This window comes from Ambystoma mexicanum, chromosome 11, assembly GCF_040938575.1.
Source record: "Ambystoma mexicanum isolate Mex_15411 chromosome 11, UKY_AmexF1_1, whole genome shotgun sequence".
Lineage (NCBI taxonomy): Eukaryota > Metazoa > Chordata > Amphibia > Caudata > Ambystomatidae > Ambystoma > Ambystoma mexicanum.
Window position 1 is genome coordinate 157,016,205 of NC_090934.1, and position 20,033 is coordinate 157,036,237.

At 43.8% G+C, this 20,033-nt stretch overlaps 1 protein-coding gene across 2 annotated transcripts in view; it reads right to left on the reverse strand.

Annotated features, from left to right (window-relative positions):
• MYOM3 (myomesin 3) overlaps nt 1-20,033 on the reverse strand; it is a 450,074-nt gene that overhangs the window by 422,390 nt on the left and 7,651 nt on the right. Inside the window, exon 2 of one of the 2 annotated variants that reach the window (XM_069622681.1) lies at nt 26-183. The exons of the other annotated variant lie outside the window; for it this stretch is intronic. The gene's annotated coding sequence lies outside the window, so the exon portion shown is untranslated. The remainder of the gene's footprint in view (nt 1-25; nt 184-20,033) is intronic. 2 annotated transcript variants of the gene reach the window in all.

Consider the following 20,033-nt stretch of genomic DNA (forward strand, 5'->3'; position numbering starts at 1 on the left):
GTTATGATCATCAAATGGTACTTACAAAGAACAACTTAATCTTAATTAAGGCCAGGCACCGCGCACACGCCGCGCAGCCAAACAGCAAACAGCACTTGCTGGCACTTCTGGGGCACGCGGGTGTGTCCGGCAACTTTATCCTCTGTCACGTCCAAAAAAAGGAGGCGGGGCTTAGGATCCCAACTAAAAGGGAAAAAAAGAGGAGAGACTATGAAACAGATGCACAGTCGTAAAGCGCAAGTCAGCGCGAGTCACACCAACAACTGCGTGAGCAATAAAATTTGAATAAAGTTACTTGAGTCACACCAACAACTGCGTGAGCAATAAAATTTGAATAAAGTTACTTGATGTCCCAGCGTGTTTCTATGCTATTCCAATTGACAGCTTCCACTTGCTGACACAGCAAGAACAAAAGCGAGGATGCAACAAGGCACACAGCAGGTACAGTGCAGTCCCACAGCAGAGTCCACTCCCAGCAAACAGCACTTGCTGGCACTTCCGTGGCGCGCCAGACAGGGCTGGACTGGGAACTAAAAAAGGCCCTGGAAATAATTACTGGGGACCAAAAGAGGCCCTGGAAATAAAGTTAAAAGTGGCCCCATATGACACATTTTCAGCAAGCCCAATGCTTTTCCTATGAGAAAATTTGAAAATACCACAGAAATGAGGCCCAGGGTGCAGAGGCCCACCGGGAAATCTCCAGAGTTCCCTATAGGCCAGTCCACCCCTGGCGCCAGAACAACATGCACTTTGATTTTATGAAAAGCAGCCAGGAACCCTTATTGGTCCTCTTTGTCCCCTTCCCCTTTCTCATATAGTTACCCGACTGTCCGTCATGGAACGATAACTTTCTATCAGTAAATCATTTATATGTTTATTCTAGGTATTGATAATGTGAATTGCTCTCTAAGACACGTGTAACATTCTTATTATGTCTACAATATAAATTGAAAGTGATCATTAGAATCGAACTTTGTGAAACTGTAAAAAAGCGACAGTTTACAAATTAATTTTAGTACAATTAAATCGTTTACTTTTCAAAAGATTCTTTTGCCACGAAGGCCCACAAGTTTGTCTCTCAAAATGTCCTTCCGTGTCAGGATAAAGTCACGGGTGTCACAAAATCAGAGACAAGAGCATAATGGGAACTGGCATGGACAAGTGGCACTAGCCATTCATCGGGAAAACTATACTTACGGATAGGAGTCTGAGATACTAGGATTCCTTGCTCTTACTGTTTAATGGTAGGGATACCTTACTAAGGGCCAGTATTATTGCACCTGTCTCACAGTACTGTCAAATGTCTATATGAAAGGCCATCCTTCATTCGTTTTTTTTTTTGATTGACATTTTATTTCTATCGCGCTCGTACACAAGTGTTTCAGAGCGCGACAAGGCAAGGGAGGGGAACAGGGGAGAACAAAACAGCGATCTTACTAGGCCCAGTGACATTGAGAACGTGCAAGTGCATGAGAGAGGGGGAGGGGAACAGTGCATGAAAGGGGGGAGAGGTGGAAAGTGCGAATCAGAGGAGAAACAGGTAAATAACAATAAATAAATAATAAAGGCAACAAACATTCGGTGTTTTGATTTTTTAAAATATTAGGGTATGCCCTTCAATCGTATTGTCTGGTCTCTATGCTTGCAGCCCCATTTTGCATCCCTTTATTTGATAATACCACCCTCCTCTCTGATGTCCTGGTTCAGGGGAAACACCATCTTCTCTAAAGACTGCTGTCTTATCAGTGGCTTACACGGTTTGCATCAGAGGCGTTAGTGGGGGTGGGGGGTGGCGCTGTGGTGGCTATAACCCCGGGTCTTTTGGTTGTAACCACAGATAGAAGGTCAGGGGCTACAACCAAAAGGCTAGCTAGCCCTGAGTCGTGACAGTCCCGACATTAGCATAGCCCCTGATCCTTTTCAGACCAAGCAACACCCCTGGTTTGCATCACTCCATCACATGTCATCTGCACCATTTCTCATGGGATGTGGACAGCATCTACCTTGCATATAGGTTTTTTAGATGGATAGTCTAACTTCTATTTTCTACTTTCGCCATATTCATTTGTTTTTTAAAAGAACTGCTACCCTAAATTAACTGCGAAGGGTAAGGAATGCTCTATCAGAAGCGTTCCCAGTAGGAGAAGGTTCAACAATCAAATTCGTTTTTTGTAGAGCTAAAAATGAGCCAGCAATACCTTAAGGAACTGCTATACATTGTAACAGCTATAACCCTGACAAACATATTTAACAGGACTCTGAAGGAAAGATCTTGCAAACAGATGCTATGTTACATAGCTAATTGATGATGACGTGCATCTCTCACATGGTAAACTATGGAATGTTTGTATCATTGCACTATGCAGATATTTCTTTCTTTTTCAGTTACATTGGGCCTCATTACGAGGTTGGCGGGAGCTACTGGCACCCGGGAATGGGCCATTACCGGCCCATTACGAGTTGAATGGGCCAATAATTGCCCATTCGCGGGTGCCGGTATGGCCGGGCTCTCGATCCGCATTCTGTCCCATAGGGAAGAATGGGGGTGGGGAGCATGGTTGCACCGGCACCGTTTATAACGGTACCGGTGCAATCACGAGTTCTGCTCGCAGGTGCCGCTGTGCACGCCTGGTTTGACCAGGCGTGCAGAGCAGCACCCGCAAGCTGAACTCGTAATGTGGCGTCATGGTAACAACGGCGCCGGTAGCACTACCGTCGGCGTTGTTGCCTTACCGCCACGTTCGTAATGAGGCCCATTGTCTGCTGTACAGTGCAGCGATACAATGTGGATGTGTTTACTTTCAGACAGGATGTGTGCACTTGAACGTTCTGAACACTCACAAGGCATAGTAGGTTCGTCTCCCCTTCCCTTACTCTCATTATTTGTTCGCACTATTAATTCAATTATTTATGCTTGCTGTAATTCATTGTCTACCTTCCCCTGTCCCTACCCTGTTTGCCCTCTGAGCGCTTTGAAACAGTTTTGCTATTTGTATAAGCGCCTAACAAGTGACCCATAAATAAATAAAATAAATAAATAGCCTCAGCAAAACAAGGCCACGCTTCAGTCAAGTCTTGTTACTTGGTAACAGTTAGTGTGCAGCAGAAAGGATTCATTCTAAAATGGCCGCCCTTGTCGATTTGAGTTCTCAATTGCTGGCTAATTTACATATGCACATAGAGTTCACTGCCATTCACCAAGGTGCCGATGGTGATTCATTCAATGTTTTAAAAGAGAAAGTATCCACTATGCCACTCCTTTCAGTGTTATGCTTTATCATCCATGATAGACCACACACTGCCATAATTGGGCACAAAAGGAAATATTTCCATGTCAAAGACCTTGAAGAAACAAATAAAACTTCCTGAAGATTCTTATGAAGGAAGTCCTTTAAAGAATTCAATAGCCTTATCATTTTCTATGTGCGGAGATCCTGACATTGCTTAATGCCAGTGAAACTACTTGTATCATACTTAGTCTAAAAGCATCTCCCCAACTTTCTGTTCGACTTGTGATTTCCAATGTGCATGACATCAGTGACAAGCCAGCAAATCTAGAATTCTAAGTGTACTAGGGTCGCAACCGTACTAGGGCCCCTCACTTGAGTACATGTTTAAGAAATTGGTTGCCATCAAATATAGCTACAAGAAATTGAAGGATTTTAATTTTCGGTTCTCTGTGGCTTTGAGGGAGAAAATGATATATTGCATGTTAAGGTGCTATGCAGACACACAACATTTCACATGCCTGTTGATGCATCATCTGCCCATGCCAGACCCCAAGCAAGGCAGTGCGATCATACATGCCGCTGAATGAACGCAGCTGGCAAAGTCAACATGAAACTATATGTTGATTAACTGGGCTAGTTTCAGAAAAAGGCACCCACTACTAAGGGTGCTGCAAGAGGAAAGGCAACCACTACGGGTTCTGTGAGAGACTAGGCAACCACTACGGGTTCCGGAAGAGCCAACCAGTACGGATTCCGCAAGAGACAAGGCAACCACTATTCTGTGAGAGACAAGACAACCACTACGGGTTCTGTGAGAGACTAGGCAACCACTACGGGTTCCAGAAGAGCCAACCAGTACGGATTCCGCAAGAGACAAGGCAACCACTATTCTGTGAGAGACAAGACAACCACTATAGGTTCCGTGAGAGACTAGGCAACCACTATGGGTTCTGCAAGAGCCAACCAGTACGGGTTCCGCAAGAGACAAGGCAACCACTCTGGGTTCCATGAGAGACTAGGTAACCCCTAAGGGTTCTGCAAGAGGAAAGGCAACCACTACAGGTTCCCTGAGAGACTAGGCAACCACTACAGGTTCTGTAAGAGCCAACCAGTACGGGTTTGACAAGGGACATTGAAACTGCTATGGGTTCCATGACAGACTAGGCAACCACTCTGGGTTCTGTGAGAGACTAGAACCCCTAAGGGTTCTGCAAGAGGAAAGGTTACCACTACAGGTTCCCTGAGAGACTAGGCAACCACTACAGGTTCTGTGAGAGCCAACCAGTACGGGTTCGACAAGGGACATGGAAACTGTTATGGGTTCCATGAGAGACTAGGCAACCACTCTGGGTTCTGCGAGAGACTAGAACCCCTAGGGGTTCTGCAAGAGGAAAGGCAATCACTACAGGTTCCCTGAGAGACTAGGCAACCACTACAGGTTCTGTGAGAGCCAACCCGTACAGGTTCGACAAGGGACATGGAAACTGCTATGGGCTCCATGAGAGACTAGGCAACCACTCTGGGTTCTACGAGAGACCAGAACCCCTAAGGGTTCTGCAGGAGGAAAGGTAACCACTACAGATTCCGTGAGAGACTAGGCAACTACTAAGGGTTCTGTGAGAGACTAGGCAATCACTCTGGGTTTTGCAAGAGACTAGACAACCACTAAGAGTTTAGCGGGAGACTAGGCAACTACTAAGAGTTCCATGAGACAGGGGCACTCAATTCAACTTACGTGCACTAAATGTCACTATATTGCCAGGCTAGGCAGTCTGGTAAGTGTCCCCTCACTTAGATCGATAATCATCCTGGCATCCAACCCTGTTAGCTGCATTATATGTTGCCCCTCACAACATGTATCTATAAAACACCCACCAACGTAAGGAACATCAGACCAGGCATTTGCGGTGATGCTTATCTAGGGAGTGGGATCTGGAATTTTACGGAACATTCTACAGCTGTTTCAGCCGTGACACTGAGCCGCGCTGATCGCTGACAGCGAGGCCTTTGGACCAGTCTATTTCGGCTCTTTGATTTTCCACAGGGATCACATCCATCTCCATGTGTTGGTTCCTATCCATAACTCAATGCCTCGTACTCTTCTTTCATCTTGGAATGGGATACGCTGTCGGCATGAAGACGCGCCACCCACCAGTGCTGTTTTGTTTCCAGGCAATGGTGCCCTAAATTTATCCGAGCTGGTAAGCACAGCTCCTACAGCCTGTCTCCATCGCTCTTAACTAATCATGAACACTGTATCTCTTGAAGACTGAGACTGGTAGCTGGTGTCACCGCCAAGACATCTGAAACCCATTAGCCCAAAGAGAAATGGCTGTCATGTCTTTGGGGTGTAATTATTCTAATGGACGTGCACTTCTGGGAGCTCAGCTTTCAGCTTGCATTCCTACTTAGACACAAATGGACAATTTACTGAAAGCCATTTACCTTCCTGGCCCCTCAGAAGATAAATAAAGCAGCATGGAGTAGCACTCACTAGTGACTATTGACAATACAACCAGTGTTTTACATATGTAAACATTTCACAACATTTAGGAAACAACTTCAAATATGAGAGGTGCTGGTGCTGTATTCCAAAACACGATCTATGTGAAAGCTTCAGATAAAGATTCAAACATCAGGAGTTCTGGTACTATGGGTACATATGCATTTTCCAGTTGCTCCCACTAAGGGATTTCTCCTCATATGATACTAATGTGTGTTGCTTAATGTTCAGTTGGATAATTACAATTGGATTGTACATTTCAAGGCAAAAGCAATGGCAACATTTAAGGTTTATCTCTCTCTCTCGATTTGGGCTAATTTGCATACCCACAATGCTTGGAACTGGAGGTGAACTTCGAGCAATGGCTCGTAGGTGGCGTTGTGGAATGTGTGACTTGACTCAAATGAACTATATTATTTTCACATTTCAGGTGATAGTTTTTTTTTTTTTTTAAAGCATCTTTAAACCCACCATAACTTTCTTGATTTATTGTATACATGGCCCAATGCTCCAAGCCAGCGTGGGTCCGCCCACGTATTCAGTAATTTAGAAGAAGAAGAAGAAGAAGGGGCTGTCTGTTCTGAGGACAAGCAGTGCAGGTTCCTCCTTCAATATGTTAGGGACACTGGGAAGTGGGAGGAACTTTAACACAGGTGCACAGCTGACAAGGGTGACTAACAGCCATCACTGGCTCTGGTCCTTGAGGAGCCACCCAAGAAGAAGAAGAAGGAGGCTATCAGGACAATACTGCACTGATGATTCATAATAAGGGTGAAACCAGATATTTAGTTGTCCTGACAGCCTTGCAAAATGTCTGTCTTGTGTTGATCAAGCTATGCATAAAGTAGCACTCTAAGACAAGGGGCCTCATTACGACCCTGGCGGAAGACCATGGTGCTGTTAGCACCATGGTCCATGCCGGTAAGTTACCGACTCCGCCATGGAAAAAAGGGGGAATTGCCACCCCATTACAAGGTTGGCAGGGCAGTAATTCCGTCTTCCTCCATGGCCCTTCCCCATTCCCATTTTTGCCCCATAGAGCTCAATGGGAATGGGGAAGGCGCTAAGTATGGTACCGTAAATTGCGATACCGTACTTACCACCAAGGTCCCTTTGCGGGTCCCTACTTTAACGGCTGGTGTAGACCAGCCGTTAAGGTCGGGTCCCGCAAAGGGACCTCGTAATCAGGTGCTAATGGGTTAACGGCGCTGCAGCCTTTTACGGCGCCGTTAACCCATTAGCGCCAGGGTCGTAATGAGGCCCAATAGGTTTAAAGCCTCAACAGCACATCATAAAATATCCTGACATGTGATATTTAAGTCTGCTGAAGAATGGAATCTTAATTCTTTAGATCATGCAGCCTCCTGGGGCCCCCCTCCAAGGTGAGGGCCTGGGGCAGGTGCCCCTTTTGCCCTCCCATAAAAACGTCTCTGGAGCAGGCACACATGAGGACGGGACTTGGTGAGCGACTGGGGGTCCAGGAGAGCTTTTATTTTTTCTGTCATGTATCCCGATAACCATGGATAAAAAATTACAAATACCTGTAGGTATTTGTAGTCCATACTACAAATACCAATGGGTATTTGTAGTTCATTATAATTATACCCGCAGCTATAGGAAAAAAGTAATACAAAAAAGAGTTTGTAATTTTAATAGATACAGTGAGGTTGGGTGTACTGTTTTAAAGTAAAGAGTGGGCACAAACGTGTGGGTGTGATATACAGTGGGCACACCCAAAGGCAATGTTCAGTGGCTGCAAGTGATTTAAAATATGCAGTTGGCACAGCCAAGGGCCATGGCCAGTGGACTGCATACAGTGGGCATGGCAGAAGGCCATGGCCAGTGTGTTGCAATTGTTGTAAAATATAAAGGCAGCACGGCCAAAGGCCGTGGCCACTGGCCATGGCCAAAAAAGTCCATGGCCAGTGGCCTGTTTATTGTTATACAGTGGTCTGCATGTGTTTTAAGATATACAGTGAGCATGGCTCAAGGCCATGGCCATTGTCCACATGTCCATCGCTAGTGGCCTGCAAGTGGTTTAAAATATACAGTGGGTATAGCCAAAGGGTGTTGTTACACCATATTTCTTTTCTATGCCAAGGCTTTTCTTATACTATATTTTTTTTCTGCACCTTCGGCCATGGCCAGTGGCGACGGCCTTTGGCTGTGCCCACTTTATGCAGCTCACTGGCCTTGGCCTTTGGCAGTGCCCAGTGCATATTTTAAACCACTTGCAGCCTACTGGCCATGGCCTTCGGTCATGATGACTGTATATTTGATAACACAAATGGACAACTAGCCATGGCCTTCAGCTGTGCCCACTGTATATTTTAACATATTAAGGGGCCACTAGCCATGGCCTTCGGCCGTGCCCACTGTCTATAGTACAACACTACCAGCCACTAGTCATGACCTTGATTATTAAGTTAATCAAAGTTTATTAGCTGAGTCATAAAAGATGTTATGTCTGATGCCATCACAGATGTAATCAGTTTTGTCATATATGATGTAATTAGTGATGTCACCAGTGATGTCACCAGTGATGCCATCAGTGATGGCGTTGATGATGTAATTAGCGATTTCATCAGGGGTTATGTTCTGCTACATTTTCACCTTAACGTCCCTGCAACTAACGTTTTTCATATATATTTATATTGCTATATATCAGAGTACTTTTTCAAAAAGCATTTATGGTTCCTACTTATAAAAAGAAAAAGCTTACAGACACAAGGCTTGGCAATGTTGAGCATACTACCATTCTTTCTTGAGCGCAAATTAGATGCGCCACCGCATCTCCCTATTTAAGCAAATCAAATTAAGCAAAAAATAATATGCACCCTATTCTTAAAGGGCCTTTCAATGTAAAATGAAATGCCCTTTTCATCCCTTTGCAAATTAGTACAAATCAGAGGACATTCCTGTTCATTTTAATACTTACGCTAAATGCACAAATCAGGGCTGCATAAAATTGCACTGAAAGCAAAGCCATTCCCCTGCGCCAGTTTGGAACAAGCGCAGGGAGGTATGCATTGCATGTCATGGTCATTCCCGTTTTTTTAAGTGGAACAGCAGCGGTATGAACTACTGATGTCCCACTTGCATTTCTAACCCTCACACAGGGCGAGAAATGGTCTTTGAATTTTGTTGCGCTCCCTGCACACATGTGGGTAATAGGAGAATCTAATACATTAGTGCTGGCAACAGTTTGGGCATTTGTGCAGGCATGGGAAAGGCTCTTGCCAGGCATGCCGTAGTGGTATTATTGATGGTAGCATTTGCAAAATGGTGCGAGTACTTAGGAATGTAATAGCAGTGCATACCAAATCCCTAATACTTATACACAAGCCAAAACTGCTGGCTTTACCAATGCTTGTTTTTAACAGGAATTCAGGGCATGCCTAGTGCTTATAAATCGAGTGGCTGAAGGCAGACCTGGTTAAGACATTTTTATTACACCAGTAGCATGTTTACACATCCAATTAAGTCATTAACTCTCAGAAGACTGGGTCGAAAAAACACTGGCAGGCACAATAATTTATCGATTATTAAATATTTTAAATCATTTCTTGGTTTTGTAAGTGTTTAAGTCCACCTATACGAGCAGTCCAGGTGGGTCTCATATATATAGAAGAATGCTCCACTGGTATCTCGCACAGTATACTCAAGGCACTTTGAGTGCAAAGTTTGATGGTAAGGCTTAAGTAGAGCAAGCTCAAATAGTTCATAGGAGGAGGTGTTTTGGGAAGGATCTGGGTGGCACTCGCCATAGGGAATACCATGGGATGGGTGGACAAATAACAATACAACACATTTACAAGATGTGTGCCCCTCCTCATATGCTATTTCTCCCCATCTGTACGCTGATGCAATAGTTTCAGCTTATAGGTGGCGCATCTAATACCCAAAACTAATAGGTGGAGGCTGGAGAGAGGCAACCTTGAGGGACGGTGAGGGATAGCCGGGGTAAGCAGAGGGCGGCAGAGAAGGCAGCAGCTTGCTTGGAACATGCGCTACAACTTGCATATTCAGCGGTTAATGATACAATATTCCATAAACTGGGATAAATCCTAGGTGGTTATGGCTGTGGGACCAAGTTACCAAGTTGAAAGACCTGAGCCAAGCAAGGGCTGTCAATGAGTTCCAGATGCTGTTAATGCCTGGCGAAACCTGGCGGTGGGGGGATTACAACTATTGCTATTGGTTCCCCTGCTTAAAGTCTGTGCTAATATGTTTTTTTTTAAAATCTTTATTTGTAAAATGGTGGACGCAGAGCACCACGTGTTTCTCGTGTAAAAACAAACCACAGAAAAGATAGCTTCCAATCAAATGAGGAGGGGAAATACATGGAGTCCCTTCTTTATTTCCTTTGGTGGCTGTTCAGGTGCAGAGCTACCAGGGAAAAGGACCTTGATATGGCTGCAGTGAGCTAAGGATATCTGGGGGCAGGGAGGGTCGAGAGGGGAATCGTTGGGGAGCCACAGAGGTCTAGCTGAGGTGGGTGCTGATAGTGCTCTGAGCTGGTCCGAGGGCTTAGAAAAGGAGGCGTTACAAGTGGGTAACACCTGGCGTCTGATTCTTCTGATTACCTGAGAGCCGCCACCACCCTGGTTGCAATGGCTGTCATAAGCCTGATGTACCAGCATTTTGTAGGTGTAAATATCCCTATAGATAAGGGGTGTATTGGGCACTTTACCTCCCTAAAAATAGGCAAATACTCCCAAAAAATTAAAATAGGGCAAAAAGATACTCCCAACAAAAAATGGGAAATGGACACGTAGAAAGCTGTGCCCCTGAGATCACCAACACAGCTCCATGGATATGTTGGGACCAGTAGTGCACATAGTACCGCAGGAGGAAACTACGATTCCTACTGCTTGATCTGAAGAGGAAAACCTGTTTCTTTTAATGTGCATGAGTAACTAGGTGCAAAACAACAATGAGAAGAAACATTTTCGTTTTTCCAGTTAAAACATAAGTTTACTTGCTTATAAAATACTCCCAGTGGGGAATGGAGTTTCATTTGTATTCACTAAAAAATACTCTGACTCCCATATCATATCTGTAATCATTCTATGTTTTCCATTATTGGCTGTCCTGTCTGCAGGGAGCTGCTTTGAAAACAACCCACTCATAAAAAAAAAATAAGAAAAACACTATTTAAAATATGCAGCTTCAAACCCACCAAAATAAATGAAGTATTTTTAATGTATATGCTTTGATACCTCTTATTGTACTACCTGAAAATATTCTGCAGAGATGCCTGTATTGGTCCCACCATAGCCATACAGGGAGGCCCGAGTCACTCTGGCAGACATACTGTGTGACCCTAGCACAGCATGGAGGCTGCAGAAACATGCACTAACCTATGGCAATGTTTTAGCCCCAACACTGGGCTTTAGTCCCCCCCCCCATCGCTGAGATTAGCGGCCTGATCCCCCAATAGGATCCTGACCCCTCTGCCCAATCACTACCAGCATCCCCCCTGCACTGCCCTCTGGGCCCACACCCACCTGTCGGATGGTTTGCCTTCACCATTGGGTCTACTTTGGGCGGTAGACCTGCCCCTCTTCGCCTGGAACGTCTCTGCCCATGCACTTACCTGTTGCCTTCCAACGGGCACCTCTGGCACTGCCCACCCTGGGGGACCCTGAGAGCTCTTACCGCATCCCCTTTTCCTTTCTCTTCACTGCACTTGCATGCTCTGAATGTCACAAGGCCTGGTAGGACCGTTGTTTGTTTCTCTTTATTCAGTGTCAGTTTTTCAATGTATATATGCTACCTTGTTCCGTTCCCTCTTGCCTTGTGGCGCTTTGATATATGATCTTGCTGTATAAGCGCCTTATAAATATCCAATACATGTATAAATAAATAAATAAATACACCGGTGAAGGGTGCTTTTTGTAGCTCGATTCCGCACTATATAATCACTGCAACCAATTATTTGGCTGCAGCTGCCAGGACGATGCTAATACACGTTCTGACTAGAAAAATGTGAGGCGGGTTGAAACATTGGAAATTGAAAACCACAGCCCATGTGAACAATTTTAGACTGTGCAGAGGAGGTGTGGAAAATCATATCCATTCTTCATCGAACTGTGTGCCTTTGAATCTAACATTTTGGAATTTCTCTACAATAGCACCAGCGTTCTTTTGATACTGGGTTCAACTTATTAGACTTGTTGCGCTTAAGTGTTTGGACACAATACACATTGCATGCAAAACATTGGTTGAATAAATTGTCTCTGCTTGAAATGTGATTTCTGAGTCATTGTTTGAGCAAAAAGATAAATAAATATTGATTTCTTATATCACGCTTTATACCGGTTGCATCCTCTAAGCGCACCAAGACGATCGTGTTGCCCCTGAGCCATCCTCCAGATAAAGGGTCCATTTCAGGGTGAATTGCTTTCATACATCTGCCTTCAGCCAATGGCGTTTCAAGTGGGAGAATGCTTTGTCTTGTGTCATCTCTTTCTATGTAACAGCGACGTCCAGCTCTCTGTGTGATTTTCTTTGTGGCTCATTTCTCGTGAGATCAACATCAGATGAAGAGGTCTCTAGGACTTCGAAAGCTAAAGGAACTACCATCTCACCATCATTTTTTCAGTCAATCCAATGAAAGGTATCATCAACAATCAGATTTTGTTTGATTTTAAATGTGGACCAACAGAGCGCCAAACTCTTTCTCTCATAAGATGTTTTCCAATAACTATGCGATTTAACTGTTTTCAATTTTCAAAATTAAAAAGAAAAACCTTTTCTGTTTACAAAAATAAAGATTTTTTTTTCTGCCAAACTAAACCATGCGTTATTAAAGTAAATCTGAAGATCTTGTTACTAGCAGCTAATATTGCCATGGTTCATCATTTATGCACATATAACTTTTTAAGCTACTCATATCACACATCCTTGGTCTGACTCAGGCTTTTCAACAAAGTGAAAGCCTTTTAACCTGCAATATAAAAGATACATACCGGGTCCAATAATGTGCGAGTTGGCAGACCATATTACCTGTTTTTCTACCTAGTTGTATAAATGGCGATAGTATAATGGTTAACATATATTTGTTTTGCTACCACTGGTTTTTAGTGATGTACCTTTTATGTTGTGTACCCATGTGAAAGTGTTTATGTTTTAAAGTGTATGAGGTTAAGTGTAGGGAGGCTCTGATGGCCAAGTGCCGAAATAAAGCTGGATGAATGAATGAATGAGAGTATGACAATGTGTACAGTGCTAAAACATGCACACATGTTTCTAGGCACTGTTCTGATGTGAGCTAAATCTTGCGTTACTTAAGTGGGCTTTGAGGGCTGTATGAACCTTTTCAATTGAAGGGCAATGCCTTATCTTTGCAGGTAGGTTGTTCCAACTCTTTGATCTCCAAACTGCAATCCTTCTGTTCCCTCTGCTGGAGAATATCAATGCAAGTTTCCTTGGAAACCTGCGACTGCTGAGAGGTCGAAGTGGGCAGGAACTAAAGGGTACAACGTTCCCCTACTTTTTTTTTTTAGAAAACTCAGACATCATTCCCTTGCTTTTTGCCATCTATTGTCACATCACACTGAGTTATCATGCAGACACTGGATTGCTTTTATTTCAATAGACTGCTTGGGGCATGAAGCCCATTCCGGGGCCTCCACGTAGCCCTGCACGCGACGTAATAAACATCTGTTTACTGCATTTAAATACGATTAAAGTAAAATGTCTGCAGGCACTGCTGTGTGCGAAGATAATGGGTGGGAGTGACTATAGTCTCTAGCATGCCCCTTAAGGGGTACCAATAGTGGGTGATCAAAAAAGTGAGGGTGTATAAAGTTCTGTGGGGGACAATGTCTGAAAGTAATGGTGGTCTCCTAAGGTGCATTTTCTTTCACTGAGTTTCTTTCAGTGTTGATATTAAGGTTGTAAAACATAGTATTAGTGGGTGGTGTGGAGGAAAGGCAGGACTCAAGTCTTTTGCTTGTAGTGGGGAAGGGGGAGCGAGGGTGAGTATGGGGTCGGTGGGGAGCAGGGGGAAGGAGTGAGGGTAGAGGGACACATAGGCTCATGACTTTGTTTTGTACTCTTTCACTCCTGCTCTGACTCAGTGTTCTAAGTTACTTTCTAGGACTGAACCAGTGAAGCATGTCAGCAGTGTAAGGGAGGCATGGTATCACAAGTAAAGACAGACACAAGAGATGCAATTCATGGGTGTTTATTGAACGACAGGGTTGGATGAATGCCTATCTAGCCCTATATATAAGGATGGAAGCAAGCTCGATCAAATAATAAATAAAGCAGTCCTAATAGTGTCTGGCAAATCAAAATGGCCTACACTAACAAACCCTAATGCCGGCACTATCTCTTATGCAAAGATTGTGTAAAGGGTAATATATACGCAAAGGAAAATCAGTGTTTTAACAAAAAGGATCAAAGTGACCGAGCCAGCTCTCCTTCCCACGGTGGACAGCACAAAGTAAGGCGGCTTCGGTAGACAGGATGACACTCAGGTTCTCAAACAAAGGCAATTCAAAAACGTGGATCAAGGCTCACCTCGCCTTCTACATTAAAGTCTCTAATTCCAGCTTTCAAAAGATCTTTCACAGTTCCACAAAAAGTTCAGGTAGGTCTCCTTCCGTCTGGCTCGGACTGTTTCAAAGCAAAATGTTAATGTAGGGGTTCCCTTCCCCAAGCTTCATTCACATTCTTTAGGGGTTCCCTTCCCCTCACTTATCACACTTCCGGTCTCACTCAGTCGGGCTCAGACCTTCAAATCTCAACTCAATGCTTCCCTCCGTTGGGCGCAAACCTGCCGTTACTCTTCCTTTCAATAGTTCCTTTGTACTTCCTAATATCAGGGTCAGCCATGATAACCGTTGTTATCATGGCTGTCGCTTGTGTCTGCAGAACCTTTAGTTTCACTGTTTACTTTCGGACCACAAGCCCCATAAGGCTTTGCTCTTGCCTTTTATCATTTCTTGCTCTTCCTCCTTCTCTTTGCACTGTATCACTTGCTCCTTCTTTCTCTCTTTCTTTTTCATCATATTCACATACTTTGAACTTCCAGGTCCAGAATGCACAACTTCTGCACCCTTTGTATACTGTTCTTTCTCTTACCTGGCTTTCGGAATATTGCTCTCCAGTGCCCTTTTCTAGTTGGCAATGTACTTCATATTTATACAAACATTTTTCCTTAAGTTGCGTTAATTTATTGCTGACACACATGAGTACGGGCTCCTTTGAGCTTTAGACACTCATTGGTTGCCATGTGGAATGGAAACAATTTCCTTCCTCCAGCATTGGGATCAAATTTCACTCTCACAATCCCACTGATGCTTGGGCTCCCAGTTTCGCTGGGGATCGAGCACTTGTGTACACAATGAACGTAGCAAGTTCTTTGCCTGGCTCCAGCTCTCGGGAGGCATGGCTCCCTCGCCTTGCTGCAGTCTCTCTTGCTCGGCGGGTCTGCGATCTGGCACGATATGCTCCTTCTCGCTTCTGGTCCAGCAGACCTCGGTGTGAAACTGGTTGCCAGCTCACTCACTATGCTGTTTAGAACCACACCTTGTATACTCTGCATATTGGTCAAGTGAAGTCAGGTGTGGATAATTAAAATGAATTGGCTGACTCCACCTGACTTCATGAAGGTGACAACATGGCAGTTCTCCATCGGAAGCTGTTCTCTTTTGATCCCTATGGGAAATCTTCTTATCTCGTTGCTTACTCTTCTGCGTCCCACTGATTGGGGAGGGGGCATATGGTATGAAGGTAAGAGACCCCTGACTAAAGAGGAAAGGGTTATGGCTTGAATAGGAGAGAGGCGGAAATCTTGAATCTCAAGCTTGGATATTTTCCTCCCATTTCCCTGCATTCCCTTCTCTTTGTAAGTATCTGAGGTTTGTGGGACAGGTAGTTCTCAGAGAGTTTGTAAACTCCTTTATGTTTTCTTACTGGGAGTGCACAAACTGGGTATGGTGATTGGGATGAAGGGGGAGTAGCCGGGAGAACCCCATTAGGGTTCTCACAGCAGGGTATGCCTGGGTTTCCTTTTTTGAACATTTATAAATAAGACTCAATAATTAAAACTGAAGTACTTTTTGTACTGAGAGTATACGGAGTGCCCTCCATGCTTCAGACCTATGGTCCCATCATCTGAGACCAGTCGCTAATTAAATGGCTGCAATTTGACTTTTTGAACTTTAGAGATTGAGACAGTCTTATCACCTGGGTGGAGAACATTGCAGTAGTCTACGTGTGCATTAGTTGCTGTTCCAACCACAACAACATTGCTCACTGAAAAACCCCTGTGATGTTGCATTTAACCCACATGATATACATATATATATATATATATATATATATATATATATATATATATATATATATATATACTATTGTCTACTTACTTCTTCATGGGGATGGAATAGGCATGTGTACAGTAGTGGATCACACTACTTGTCTGCCATGTTATTAATTCCCCAGAGGTACTTCAGAGATATTCACTTTTTGGCCCTCTTACATTATCCCCCTTTGAAAATGGTCTCCATGTATTGAAAGGAAATTCTTCCTGGGGTGCAGGTAAAAATTGGTGGATTTACAAGAGGTTTTCAACCTTTTTGAATAGGACAGTATGTACTACTGGTGGTACTCCCTTGGAATACCACTAGGGATATCTACACAGCAAGGGCAATAATCTCGTGTGCATTAAAACAGGTGGCACCCATGGCTTGTTAATGCAGGCAAAGAATAATTGTACCACTTCTTTGACTTGTTATGTATGGTTATAAAGCTTTGATACTGTGCTAATAACTATCAGAGTTGTTTTACAGCACTAGTACCTTGTTTGATAAAAAGGTGAATTGTGCCCACACAAGGGATAACCATACCATAGTCTGTGGCAGAGAAAAAACAAAAGAGGCAAAAAAGAGGGCACAGGGAGAAATAGTAATGGTGTAGGGGCGCACAAAACCAACACATTAGGATTGTGGCTCGGGTAGATCAAAAGAGAGTTTTTTTTTTTATCTAGAAGAAGCCCAGATTCACTTTCTTGCTCAATTTTCTCATTGTGATCTATTCACGATTGAAAGTTAATCCCTTTCTGTTGCACCATTGAAATCAGTCATAAAGTACAACTCTCTGAAACTACAGAGGTTGCAAACCATGAGCTAGATGTATGGACCTAAGCATTCCAGTGCCAAATAATCCCCCTTTCCACAGATGACAATAAAGATGGTCTGAGGTGATGATCCGCTAGATCGAAGGCCACAGACAGATCCAGCAAAACACAAAGACTTCCAGCCCTTTTTCTGCATCTCTGAACATATCCTTCGTGAGTTTGATTTAGGGCAGATGCTTCTGCACCCTGTTGGGGTCTAAAGCCTAACTGCATCCAGGCTCTTTAGTAAAATAGAACATGTACATGGTATTAGCAGTTACATCTCTTGTAAAGAAATGTCCATTTGCTGGATCGTCAGGTACCGCCTGCGTTTTCTTGGCAATTAAGTTACTTTGCTAAAGTCTAATCCTAATGTCTATGGTCAGGACTGGGTTAAACCCTTGCATGGGTCCCTACTGTGCTTGCCTCTACTGACATCCCGCCCCTTATCTCACGGAACTCTGAAGCAATTTCGCTTCTGATGCATTATACATTTCCTGTAAATTCATAAAGACACGTTCACCTTCTTTAGTTTTGAAGATATTACATTCCCAAACCAGTCGTCCTTGGGTTATCGTTCGCATAACTGAGAATACTACATTGGTTACCAGTCAAAAAACGAATCATCTTAAAAACAATCACACAGGGCAATCCACGACCAAGGAGCGGACTTCATACAGGGAAAAATATCCCTCCACATGAGAAGGAAAACCGCCAAAGCAACACAATAACAAACTCTGATACTGCATCACTCAGAGAAATAAAACACTTGACTCCAAACACCATGGAATAAGATTAACCCAACGGATCAACCCAACACAAAGAAAGACTCAGACGACTGCCGACTTGCCCTACTAAAAACTCTCGAACACTCTGGATACCCACCCTCCAACACTGATGAAACCAGACACATACCTTTGTCACAAAAACAAAAACACTGCAAACAGCAAGCACTCTACTTACTCTCCACAATACCCAAGACACACATAAACCACCCATATACAACCACCGCACGTCGATCAACTAAAACAAACCCTCAGACAGTGACCCTTTTTTCTGCACTGAAGCTATCACCATCAAAGCTCTGTTGCACGTTTCCCTCTCAATCCCACTAAGCCTCCCAACTCCCTTCCTCTTCAGATACGCCTGAGCGCCTGGAGACCATGAAAGGGCAGCGCTGCGTGGTAGAAATCACAATAACATAACATAACCTGAGCTTCATCCTTACGGATCCTCTATGTATTGGGCAGCTAGCTCAGCTGCGTGCACTCTAACAGTTCACATACTCGTTCCCCCTCAGTATTGTTGTGAAACTGAACTACTTTCATGATCCAGAATGCAGTATCCCTGCTTTTGAAATGACCATTATCCTGTGGGCAGTGAAAATCCTACTTTGTCTGCGTTCTCATTGCATTGAAAAGGCTTCACCAGACTATGCACAATCTTCAGATGTGCCCAGCTAGATACCGTCCCTTTCATCTCATATCCTTGCCCCATTTTCCTTCCCTTTTCAAATATTTGAGTCTTAATAAGTGAGTCATATGGGAAGGTTAATGTTCTCCGGAAGCGTCCAGGTGCAGGGATCCATTTACCATTCGGTCAACAATGATTTGAGGGAAGGTTTAACTGCCCAATTCTTAAAAAGCAGAGAATTTAAAAATAGCACAGACGGTGCACATGGTCATCCTATTCTCAATGGTGACCTGCACATTTCAAGGGGGCTGTGCTGCAGCACAAATGATGCGCCGACCAGATCCTTGCATACATTGGTGTCAGAGAACGTTCCAAACACTAATGTATTACAGATGCCCAAAAGCTACGTGGCTGCTGCGAGCGCATTTTGCAGCGACAGGACTTTCAAGGGCAGGTCCTTGTGAAACTTCAACCAAAAAGAGGGATAGAGGGATACTAACACTAGTAGGACTGTAGTGGTTTAAACCCTTACTATTCCTCTTCAAGAAATGCAGGACAGGGTTGGGGATGACAACGGACGTCAATTCACCAAAATGCCTGAGGTGCTGGAAGAGGCACCACTTTCCTGATGGCCTCACAGGAAGCATCATAACGTGAACAGGAAGTGAGCTCATGTGTCCTGTGGCATTAATGCAATCATGATTAGTCAGGACAACCCCTACAATCAGTGTAACATTAATAATATAACATGTTGTACTAAAGAAGAGAAGACAACATACTTTTTTAGGTGCCAGCGATGTAATAACCGCAGTGATATCTCAATATGCCATGGGCTCAGTCATGACATGCCAGGGTCGCACCAAGCAGAGCCATCCAGGCTCTTCAGGTTCCTGAGCAGCCTTTAAGGCCAGCAACTGGCATTCTATGCCTGTAAGAGCCTCACATGCAGGGATCTTCTATAATATGTTCAGTGCAGCCTCGCCTACCCAATTGGTGCCATCTTACACCAGGCAACGCCTTCAATGTCAATCTATAGTCACCATATAAATGTCACAGCCTCACAAAGCCTGGTTCTGGCATTGTGTGCCAGGCGCCCTGTCAATTGCCCAAGTACTGCCATCTTATGTCAGGCAAAGCCTGATATGCCAGGAATAGTCATGGCATGTAAAGAGCTTTGCCCGGGTTGTATACCACGATCATGTGATTCCTGCATTGTTTTCTTTCATGAGTAGAAACAGTTGATATTTTTTAATCAACTTGATTTGCGAATCAACAATTTAGATTCTAAATCAATCTGAAAACACAACAGAAGTGTCAATTTAAACATTGTAATTAAGTTGAACATGATTTCTTTTATTTGGTAAACGCCACTAGCTGACTTTATTGTTCTATTTTGTAGTGCTGTGAGTAATAGGTCTTAATGTCTAACTTACGGCTCCTCAATTACTCACCATGGATGAGTCACCACAGCTGGGGTGGGCAAGTTGGGGGGGGGGGTGTTTATGACAAGCAATAATGAGACGGCTTTTGTTTATGCAGTTGGTTATGTGGTGTTAAATCTTATTAAAATATCTGTTTAAAAAATAAAACAAATATAAAAAAAGAAAATTGATGAGTAACCACAGCTGTGATTCAAACCTGTGAAAGGCTACAAAATGAATACAGTTACCAGCGGCAATCATTTAGCTGACTGAGCCATCCCCCTCTCTTGCAATCATTTAGCTTACTGAGCCATCCCCCTCTCTTGCTACAA